The sequence below is a fragment of the Rutidosis leptorrhynchoides genome, chromosome 2 (genome assembly GCF_046630445.1).
Source record: "Rutidosis leptorrhynchoides isolate AG116_Rl617_1_P2 chromosome 2, CSIRO_AGI_Rlap_v1, whole genome shotgun sequence".
NCBI classification, from domain to species: domain Eukaryota; kingdom Viridiplantae; phylum Streptophyta; class Magnoliopsida; order Asterales; family Asteraceae; genus Rutidosis; species Rutidosis leptorrhynchoides.
The window spans coordinates 670,877,587-670,889,578 of NC_092334.1; the positions used below are offsets into that span (position 1 = coordinate 670,877,587).

Sequence of the window (11,992 nt, forward strand, 5' to 3'; positions counted from 1 at the left end):
GAGCTGATCATTGGAGTGTATATACCAATAGTACATACATCTAAAAGCTGTGTATTGTACGAGTACGAATACGGGTGCATACGAGTAGAATTGTTGATGAAACTGAACGAGGATGTAATTGTAAGCATTTTTGTTAAGTAGAAGTATTTTGATAAGTGTCTTGAAGTCTTTAAAAAGTGTATGAATACATATTAAAACACTACATGTATATACATTTTAACTGAGTCGTTAAGTCATCGTTAGTCGTTACATGTAAATGTTGTTTTGAAACCTTTAGGTTAACGATCTTGTTGAATATTGTTAACCCATTGTTTATTATAACAAATGAGATGTTAAATTATTATATTATTATGATATTATGATATATAATATATCTTAGTATGATGTATATACAGTTAAATGTCGTTACAACGATAATCGTTACATATATGTCTCGTTTCGAAATCATTAAGTTAGTAGTCTTATTTTTACATATGTATTTCATTGTTAATACACTTAATAATATATTTACTTATCATTTAACATAATTAACCAATTGTATCAATATCTTAATATGATTCATATGTACCTAGTAAGACGTTGTTATAACGATAATCGTTATATATATCGTTTTCGAGTTTCTTAAATTAATAGTCTCATTTTTATGTATATAACTCATTGTTAAAATACCTAATGAGATACATACTTATAATAAAAACATGTTAACTATATATATAACCATATATATGTCATCGTATAGTTTTTACAAGTTTTAACGTTCGTGAATCACCGGTCAACTTGGGTGGTCAATTGTCTATATGAAACATATTTCAATTAATCAAGTCTTAACAAGTTTGATTGCTTAACATGTTGGAAACATTTAATCATGTAAATATCAATCTCAATTAATATATATAAACATGGAAAAGTTCGGGTCACTACAGATTAGAGTTAATTTTGTCTCGTATGCACAAAGTTTGGTATAACATGAACTAGAAATTGATTGAGGAATTTTCCTTCTGATATGATAGTATTTGTATGTTAAGGAACACATATCATTTGAATGTCAACATTTGAAAACCTATATGTTATGTGTTACATGTGATCTAAAATGGTATGTCTGGATTCTATCCAAATTAGAAAGTCCGAATTGAATTGTAAAACTGTACAAATTGGATAAATGAAATTCTTAGATATTTTTACCACTTAGAGTTTTGGATGTTAGTGATCATATCCCACTGGCCCTATGTCAATTGCATTTTTCTAGAATAAATGATAAATAAAATAAAACTGTTGCGCATGCAGAAACTGAATTGGTGAAACTTGTATGAAACTTGAGTTATAGAAATCGTATGAAGGCATGGCTAGACTTTTTAGAAAGCTTATTACATGTTCTTTGATCTGGAGTTTATCTTATTGTCATATTTTGCGATTTTTGATGTTTACATGACTTACATGAAACCGAAATAATACGATAACTAGTAAACGCGTGCATGACAAACTATGATCTAAAATTTGTTAGTTGACCTAAGATTGACCTATTGACCAAGATTACATAACTTAATGAGGTATTTGACTTTGGTTGACTGATTTGACCAAGTTTGACTTTTGTTGACTTGCATGAACTGTGTTGACTTTTGTTGACTATTTGCAACCTTACCAAGACAGACCGAGCTATATAACTACATGTACACTATGGGATAACATAGTGTGATATATTAAACTTACTTGAATAATCTAATTGATTAGGTTGCGTTACATAATTGTAATCGTCTACTTTACTTTCTACTTTGATTATCATCTACCGTGCAAGGTGAGTCTATAATCCCATTTTACTTACTTATTTTGTGATGAGAATACACTGTTTACAAATGATTTTATTTTGACGAGTACGTATATATAGATGAGTTTTGTCAAAAATCCCTTAGCTTGAATACTTTAGTTACCTCTTGTAGTGAACGTGAATTAGATGGGCAGATCAGTTAGGAAAGACAAGCCTTACCTGCATACGATAGTGCATGTTCTTCATTCTTAGAAGCACTCTGACAATGTGTACAGAAATAGGGTCAAGGAAAGGTGTTAAGTTAGTATTTAAGTGCTCATTGTAAAGTATCTACATTGGCAAATATCGTTGTTCAAAAGAAACTATATTTTTCTGACATATTGTTTTTCAGATACTGTTTACGATTACTTAAACATGTAGATTCATCAACATTATTGTTGACCTGTTTTGCACATTTATTTTTAGGTTCTTATAGGTATGCTTCCGCTGATTGCTACGTGGTGCATGGTCTTGCTTTGGAGTCATCATGTTTTCGTTTAATAAGATATATGTCACATATACAATTCGCATTTATACTTTTAAATACTGTTGGCTTGTGGTTACGATCACAATAGTATTTCTTTACATTTGTTGACTAATGTTTTATTGACAATTGTTTTTAATAAAAATTAAATGCGAATGCTTTTGAAACATCTCATATAGAGGGCGTAAATGTTACTGTGGGACCTATGATTAATATGCCATCAGATGGAATTTGGCGGGGTGTTATAAATACCCACTCTCCAAACACCTTGAGGGCCACAAGTGTTAATCAGGCCCAATTACTACAAATTATTGCAGTCCAACAACAAAGTTGGCCCAATCTGCTAATTCTGGGCATTCGCGGGCTCAGTTTAATCCATCGCAGGCTCATGTTCATGGTTATGGGTCTCCCTTTCAGCGACCTTTGGCCCAACAATGCCTCCTGCCAGTCTGCTAGGATTCACCAGGCTGCATGCCAACTCCTTTGGGCTCCAGACTCTTGGACAGTCCACTGGGCCTAAAGCATTCTACGCAGCCCAACCCACTGACTAAGGGTCATTTATTGTTGATCCACTAATACAAAACCATGATACTACTTTACCCAGTGTTTTAAGTGCAATGACTCTACAGGACTACAGGGCTGCCGGGTGGCATATGGATAACGGTGCGTCAACTCATCTTAGTTCTTGTAAGAATAATCTTATTAATGTTTTTAACAAATGCAAATATTCATCATTTGAAGTTGGTAACATGAGCATTATTCCAGTCACCAACACAGGCCATTGCTTGCCACCCAACGTCCATCGACCCTTACACTTATATTCTGTACTTGTAACTTCCAACATCGTTAAAAACCTTATATTTGTACTCCAATTTACTCGTGATAATATTATTTCTGTTGAATTTGATCCTCTTGATTTTTTCATGACAGATTACCTGACTCCTTATTTCTTTCTCCGTTGTGATAGCATCAGGAATACCTACCCACTTATGCCACCTTCCCCCTCTCATCAACAAGCTCTTCTTACCAGTCCCGTCACTTGGCATAAGCATCTTGGACATCCCGAACATGATATTTTTCAAAGACTTATTTCTAATAAAGGCATTATTTGTAATAAAACTTCGTCTCGCATTTTCTATGCCTGCCAGTTTGGCAAACACGTGCGACTACCTTTTTCTATTTCTAGTTCTAATGTTAATGCTATTTATGATATTATACATTCCTATTTATGGACATCTCCTATTCCTAGTCTTAGCGGTTTAATGTATTATATTATATTTCTTGATCATTATTCGCATTACGTATGGGTTTTTCTGTTACGCAATATATCTGACGCATTTAACACATTTATATAGTTTAGCTCCTTTGTACGCACTAAATTTAATCAAGAATAAATGTATTCCAATGTCGTTACAATGATGAATTTGACAACACTGCCTTCCATCAACTCCTCTAGACTAATGGCATTCAAGTTCAATTCTCGTGTCCTCACACATTTCAACAATATTGGAAGTCCAAACGCATAATACGCATCATCAACAACCTTATCACTCTTCTTCTTCAAGCTCATCGCCCACCTACTTACTGGGTAAAAGCTCTCCACATGGAAGCGTACCTTCTTAATATTCTTCCCTCTTCTCCTATTAATCATGACATCCCACACTCTCGCTATGTATAAACAAAAACCTAACTACCCACCCTTCGCGACTTCGGTTGTCTGTGCTATCCCCACCTTCCCACCACAAACAAACTTGCTCTTCGCTCTACTCCATGTATATTCCTTGGTTACCCCTCCAATCACCGCGGCTACCGTTGTCTCGACCTGACCACTAACAAAATCATTCTTTCACGTCATGTCATTTTCGATGAGACATCATTCTCATTCGGTTCCATAACTCCTACTCATCCAACGTCCTATGCATTTCTGGATCCCTCTACCAAATCTCTTCTCTCAATCATTTCATCATCCATCACACGACGTCTCTTCCTCTATGGAGACACAACCTCCTTCTAAAGAGGCTACCACTGAAACCCCTGCTCCTAATACTTCGTCGGAGACACATCCTCCTCCTCCCGAGGCTACAAATAACTTTATTGCCTATAAAAAATTAGTAACTTTATAAGAAAACTAAATTCGATTGAACTTAGAGGAACAACATCCTAACTAAATTATCATCGACTTTAGATCATTGGTAAAGTTATGTAGAATTTGTCGGTACAATCGTGAGTAAATCATTCTATATTGATTAATTTAAGCTTTCTATTGGACTAGTTTCTTGTTATATAATGATCAATAAATGATTTTGTAAGTTGGCATTGGAAGCTTTCTAGTGGTGCTACAATTGGTGATACCTACATGATGTCGGTTTTTATGCTAGAATATATTAACCAAACATACCTAATCAATCATATTCTGTAGCTCCATCAACTCTTTATGTTAGAATCTTGAGATCTATTGTGACATCAGAGTAAGCCAAGTTGTAACAAGCTAACTGGTTATTAAAAGCGGTATATATATTAAAATATTTAGGCATAAACCTAAATCTTGTAAATGGACAAATTCTTACATATAATACACATACACCAATGTGATGTTATGAGGATTATAATCTTGTCTTATTTATGTCACACATAGACCCAACAAATACGCGTCAACTTGTACAATATCTACGTACCAATTAAAAGGAGGTACTACTTGCTACCCCTACCAATAAAAAAGGCTAATGATATATCAAACATGGACATGATATAGGTGTACAGTACAAATACATAATGCAAAATTTATGTTGGATATATCAAAGGTCAATAAATTTTTTTACCCATAACAGACACCTATTTACCAAACGGCCTTTGTCCTAGCGATATCAACCTTTGTCCTAGCGATATCGAAAAACCCCTATGAACTTGAGGTCATGAGTTTGAGTCCTATTTAGGACATTATTTTTGTAAAACTATGTATGGTGTGTGATATTGCGCATTTCATCTATTAATTCTCTCGCAATATTAGTCATATTTTGGTCCGTTTGGATACGAATCGAGGTTATTTAGTTAATTTTTTGAAGATTCGAGTTTAGGAACCGAGAAGAGTTGATTTGCATATTTTGAAGACGTTTGAGGTACAATTTACATCGTATTATCAATAGTACATGTTTTGGTTAAGTGAACAAAGTGGTTTGAGCTTTAGTGGATGTACGTGAAAACTAAAAGCCAGAATCTGGAACAGTGAAGAGCCGCGACACGGCCATAATGGGGCTAAGCGCGCCTTTTAGTTGTTTTTGATATCAGAAGTTTTGTAAAAGAAGGGATTCAGCTACAGTGGTGAGCCGCGGTGCGGGGTCGTGTCATTCAGCATATTTTTGGAAGCCTATTTAAGGCACGAAGTTTTACCCTAATAATCCAATCTTCATCGAGACGAATTGCAGTAGTTTTTGGGCGAACTTTGGTGATTTTCGGGGAATCCCAACATCATTCAATCAACTCAATCATTCCGAAAACGCGTATTGATTCGTTCATTATTCAAGATCACTATTTTCGTTAGGTTTAATTCTTTATCAATATAATGAATTCTCCTATTTGTTTATTGATGATTTTGTTTTCAGCCATGATTGTTGGCTAAACTTTTAATGCTTGTCTAGATTAATAACCGATGTTATGATTTATGGTTTATGAACTCATGCATGTTTATTTTAATCGTTTGAATAAAAGATCGATTCTTATGTTTTTTTAACTTGATGATTTCAATTGATTAATATATGTGTTTGATAAAGAGAACTCTTGTTAATTTAATGTATTGATTTACAATCGGTTTGTCTTAATTGATTGTTTGCTAACTGGACCAAGGTGGTAAATTGGATTCAAACAGATAGACATCATAGGGGTGAATTGTGTAGAGCGAACGCAAATGCAATTGTTATTTAAATCTTTGATATAGTTAATTAATTAGTTACAAATGAAAATGTGTTAGGTGCCAGGGAACCCTACATCTAGTAATTCTAGTTTGAGTACTTGCTAAAGATAACTCTTGGCGGGTCGACTGAGTAATTTGCATGCATTGAGTCCTTAATCGGGTTAAAGTACAAAAACATCAATTACCGAGGGTAAAAGGTCTAGACAAGTATTTCCTTACTATTTGATATCAAATCTATCTTATTTGCTTTCGTGCTTTAATTTTATAAATCTAAAAACCAAAAATATTGTTTTTACTTCTGATCAAATCTTGATTTGGTTAATCGTTAAATAGCCACAAAACTCATTATCTCATATTTTCATATTTTCCTAGATTAACTTAGTTTATTATCATTAGTTACAATTTTAATTCTCGCGCGTAAACTGTCCTTGCAACGATCTTGGATTTACCAACTTATATAATATTGCACGATCGGGTACACTGCCCGTTAGTGTGTATTAATCTTTGAACCGGTATTTTCCATATAAAAATTATAGACGCGATTTTACACATCAAGTTTTTGGCGCCGCTGCCGGGGAGAGTTTTGTCGAAAATTAAGATTGTTATCTAATTGTTTTTAGTTTAGTCTTGATTGAGTCGGTACGTTTAATCAGTTTGTTAGTTGTGATTTTGCAGTTTACAGGTAGTTTATGCCAGATACTCGTTCGTCAAACGCAGATTTATATTTGCCTTATCCGGAACCAGAAAGAGTATTTTGGAATCGTAATACAGACGAGTCATTTGAGTCCGACACACTGGATTCAGAAACAAATATTTTGGCTGTACCATCAATTAGCAATCATGTGATTAATTTGGACAGTTTTACCGATTCGGTTGTGTTTGAAACTTAGGAATCACCGATTGTTCAACCACCACCAGTGGTACTTAATACTCGAATTCTACCTGAGCTTCCAGTTATACCTGAGGTTCCAGTAGTTGGTCAAATGGCACAACAAGGCCAGAGTATGGCTGAAAAGATGAAAGCCTCCCGAGTAGGCCAGGGTCACGCTATCAGAGCTCTAGAAGTTACACATGATTTTTAGATCAAAGGCCCCATTATCAGTCTAATTGGGTTGAAATGTCAGTTTGGAGGGGAACCACAAGAGGATGCTAACGAGCATATTCGTCTTTTTCTGCAGATTTATGGGTTGTTCAAGTTCAGTAATGTCCACGATCATGTCATTTACTTGAAGCTTTTCCCAGGTCTTTAAAAGGGGAAGCTAGAGTTTGGTTAGACAGTTTACCTGAGGCTACGATCGAGGATTGGAATACTTTGATGGAAAAATTCTTGAGCAAGTACTTTTCTGCATACAAAGCTACTCGACTTCAACATGAAATTTCTCAGTTTTGTCAGAAGCCTAACGAGACTCTTTATGATGCTTGGAATCGTTTCAGCCAATTGTTGCGATCTTGTCCTCAACACGGGTTAGATACTTTTTCCAAGGTACAAACCTTTTATAAGGGATGTACGTCTCATGAACAAAACCGAAGAGGAGGCGTATGAGATAATTGAGAAGCAAGCTGAGTATTCTCATGAGTGGCATGAGGATAATGATTTGGGTCGTTCTTCTTCTTCAGTTGTAGTCTCCAGTGCTTATGATGATTATAGTTCGATAAATTCAAAGTTGGATAAGTTTGGAAGACATTTAGAGAAGCTTGACAAGGACATCCATGATATGAAAGTTGGGTGTGAATTCAGTGATAGGCTTCATTTGGCTAACGATTATGATGCGGGTTTGACTATGAATTAGAAAGAAGAGAGTGCTTTTTTTATTCAACAAAACAACAATCAGTTTCAGGGACGGGCCCACTTTAATCCTCAAGGTAATCAGGGTTCGAGGTTCCAACCGGGATCGAGTGGAGGTTTCAACAGCAAGCTTCGGGGTATTTCCAAAAACCCCAAGTTGAAGAAAAAAAAGTCCCAATCTTGAAGCTATGATAGAAAAGCTTGTGGTATCTCAAACTCAGCTCATTACTAATGTTACTCAAACCAATGAGAAGAATGATCAAATGTTTCGCAATCAACAAGCCGCTATTCAGAATCTAGAGAAACAAATTGGTCAGATTGCTAATCAGAGGAATGAGAGAAAACTGGGGGAGTTACCGAGCAACACGGATACTAACCCGAAGAATGGGCACGTTAATGCTATCACCACCTGTAATGGTTTAGCATATGATCCACCGAGGAAGTCTGATGAGTATGATTTGCGGGTTCCGTTAGCTAAGGATAGTCAGCCTGTTATTGTTAATGAACCGGAGGGGGAAAATGAGCCGGAACAGGTGATTGAGAATGTTGTAAAGGTATCAGAAACCATTGCTGCTAAACCGGTAGTTAAAGAGTATCTACCACCGCTCCCATTTTCGAGGAAGCGGAGATTGGAGAAGTTGGAGGCTGAAAAGTCCAAGTTCATGGACTTGATTAAAAAAGTTAATATAAATATGCCTTTTATTGATGTGATTGCATTTATGCCAAAGTATGCAAGGTTTCTTAAGGATTTGCTCACAAATAGGAAGAAGCTGGAGAACGTGTGTTTAGTAAAGTTGAATGCCGCATGCTCAGCGGTAGTTGCAAACAAGCTTCCCGAGAATCTTGAGGATCCTGGAAGTTTCACCATACCTTGTTTACTTGGTAACCTAGATTGTATGAGGGCATTGGCGGATGCAGGGGCTAGGATAAATTTAATGCCTTATTCTATTTATCTTAAGCTAGACCCCGGGGAATTAAAACTCATTCGTATGGCTATTCAGCTAGCTAACCACTCTATTAAATTCCCTCGTGATATCATAGAGAATATGCTAGTTAAAACCGGGTCATTGGTTTTCTTGGCCGATTTTGTGGTGATGGATATGGAAGTGGATGAACGGATTATACTTATCTTGGGTCGGCCATTTTTAAATACTGCTAGATGTATCATCGATGTTTATGGCCAACAGTTCACCCTTAGGATACATGACTTGAGTGCAACATTCTCAATCGACCATGCTTTAAAATACCCAGCTTATACCGATGATACATGTTATTTTCTTAACACTATGAATGTCCAGTCTGAGTTTTTGCAGGAATTCCTAGAGTTACAGGGTTCAGGAGAATGCTCTTTGGTTGAAATTGATGAGGAGTTGCAGATTGAGGAGGTGGATATTTTGACCGCCTTGATGGAAAAAGGCTATGACCCGACTAAGGATGACTTCAAAGAACTCAATTGTGATGCTGATTACCGGAGCAAGTCTTCGATTGAAGAACCTCTAGAGTTAGAATTAAGGCAACTTCCAGACCATCTAGAATACGCTTATTTGCAGGAGGGATCTAAGCTCCCGGTAATTATTTCTTCTTCTCTTACTACAGGTCAGAAAACTGAGCTTGTAACCATGCTAAATGCCCATAAACCGGCCATCGCGTGGAAAATTCACGACATCAAGGGTATTAGTCCTTCCTACTGCACCCACAAAATCAGTAATGGAGGATAACTCCAAACCTGTGGTGCAACACCAAAGGAGGTTGAACCCTCACATGCAGGATGTCGTGAAGAAAGAGATCATAACGCTTCTTGACGCATGTCTCATTTACCCAATTTCTGACAGTCCTTGGATAAGCCCGGTACACTGTGTACCAAAGAAAGGTGGTATGACTGTTACCACCAATGATAAAAATGAGTTAATTTCCACTCGGACTGTCACGGGGTGGCGTGTTTGTATTGACTACCGAAAGTTGAACAACGCCACATGCAAAGACCATTTCCCGTTACCTTTCATGAACCAAATGCTAGAGAGTATAGCGGGAAATAGTTTTTACTATTTTCTTGATGGTTTTTCGGGCTCTTTCCAAATTCCTATCTCGCCGGAGGACCAAGATAAAACTACTTTCACGTGCCCGTATGGGACATTCTCATACCGTAGCATGCCCTTTGGCCTTTGTAACGCTCCGGCCACTTCTCAAAGGTGCATGATGACCATATTCGATGAAATGATAGAAGATTGCATGGATGTGTTCATGGACGACTTTTCAGTCTTTGGTGACACTTTCGATTCATGCCTTCTTAATTTGGAAAGGATGTTGGTTAGGTGTGAAAAATCCAATCTTGTGCTCAACTAGGAAAAGTGCCATTTCATGGTACGAGAGGGCATAGTTCTTGGGCACAAGATCTCTAAGAATGGTATTGAGGTGGATCCCGCGAAAGTAACTGCTATTAAAAACCTTCCACCTCCTACTGATGTCAAGGGTGTTCGGAGTTTTCTCGGGCACACCGGTTTTTACCGGCAATTCATTGAGGATTTTTCCAAAATCGCTAACCCGATGAACAAACTCCTCGAAAAGGACACACCTTGGAACTTCTTCGAAGAGTTCCAAAAGGCATTCGAACTTCTTAAGGAGAAACTCATTAATGCACCTATCATAATTGCTCCGAATTGGTCTCTTCCGTTCGAGCTTATGTGTGATGCATTCGATTTTGCTGTTGGCGCTGTTTTGGGCCAAAGGGTCGAGAAACATTTCCGTTTCATCTATTATGCAAGCAAAACCTTGCAAGGAGCACAGTTGAATTACACTACCACTAAGAAAGAGCTCCTGCGGTGGTCTTTTCATTCGATAAGTTCCGGTCCTATTTAGTCTTGTCAAAGACTATTGTTTTTACGGACCATTCTGCTTTAAAGTACCTCTTTTCGAAACCGGGTGCCAAACCTTGATTTCTTAGATGGATCTTGCGTTTGCAAGAATTCGATATCGAGATCCGGGATAAGAAGGGTGCCGAGAATCTTGCGGCCGTCCACTTGTCTAGACTAGAGAATCCAATTTTCGAAGTCCTTCATGAGTCGAGTATTCATGATGATATCCCCGATGAGTATCTCATGAAGGTAGACAAGATGGACAAGCCATGGTATGTGGACATAGCTAATTATGTTGTTGGGGGATTCTTGGAGAAAGGGTGGTCACATCAAAAGAGGAAGAAATTCTTCAGTGACCTTAAGCACTATTTCTGGAAAGATCCTTATCTTTTTCGTTCTTGTCCGGATGGAATCATTCGAAGGTGCGTTTCCGGTGAGGAATGCACTCGTATTTTGTTGGAGTGTCATCTTGGCCCTACGGGTGGGCATTTTGGTCCCCAAATCACGGGGAAGAAGGTGTATGAGACCGGTTTTTATTGGCCTAGTATTTTTAAGGATGCCCATGCCGTTTGTAACTCATGTGACGCTTGTCAACGGGCCAGAAAAATACCAAACGTGACGAAATGTCTCAACAAAGCATCCAAGTATGAGAGGTGTTTGACGTTTGTGGCATTGATTTTATGGGCCCATTTCCTAAATCTCATAACTATATCTACATACTCGTTGCGATCGATTACTTGTCTAAATCTGCTGAGGAAAAACCTCTTCTTACTAACGATGCACAAGTTGTAATCACGTTCTTGATGGGGCGTTTTGCCCGTTTTGGTACTCCGAAGGCCCTCATTAGTGATAGGGGCACCCACTTTTGCAATGCGCAAATGGAAAAGGTTTTGAAATGATATGGAATAATCCATAAGATTTCTACCTCATATCACCCGCAAACTAGTGGGCAAGATGAAAACACCAATCAGTCACTTAAACGAATTCTCGAAAAGACCGTTGGTTCAAATCCTAAGGAATGGTCCAATAAACTCGATGATGCATTGTGCTCGTTTCGTACCACCTACAAGACTCCTATCGGGACCACTCCTTTTCGCTTGGTTTATGGCAAAGCATGTCATCATCCTTTGGAGATCGAGCACAAAGCACATTGGGCTCTTAG

At 37.4% G+C, this 11,992-nt stretch overlaps 1 non-coding gene across 1 annotated transcript; it reads right to left on the minus strand.

Annotated features, from left to right (window-relative positions):
* Positions 1 to 7,553: 7,553 nt before the first annotated feature.
* On the minus strand, positions 7,554 to 7,659 carry LOC139894761 (small nucleolar RNA R71). The gene has a single exon (XR_011775246.1). It is a non-coding gene; the product is annotated as a small nucleolar RNA R71 (small nucleolar RNA).
* Positions 7,660 to 11,992: the final 4,333 nt, after the last annotated feature.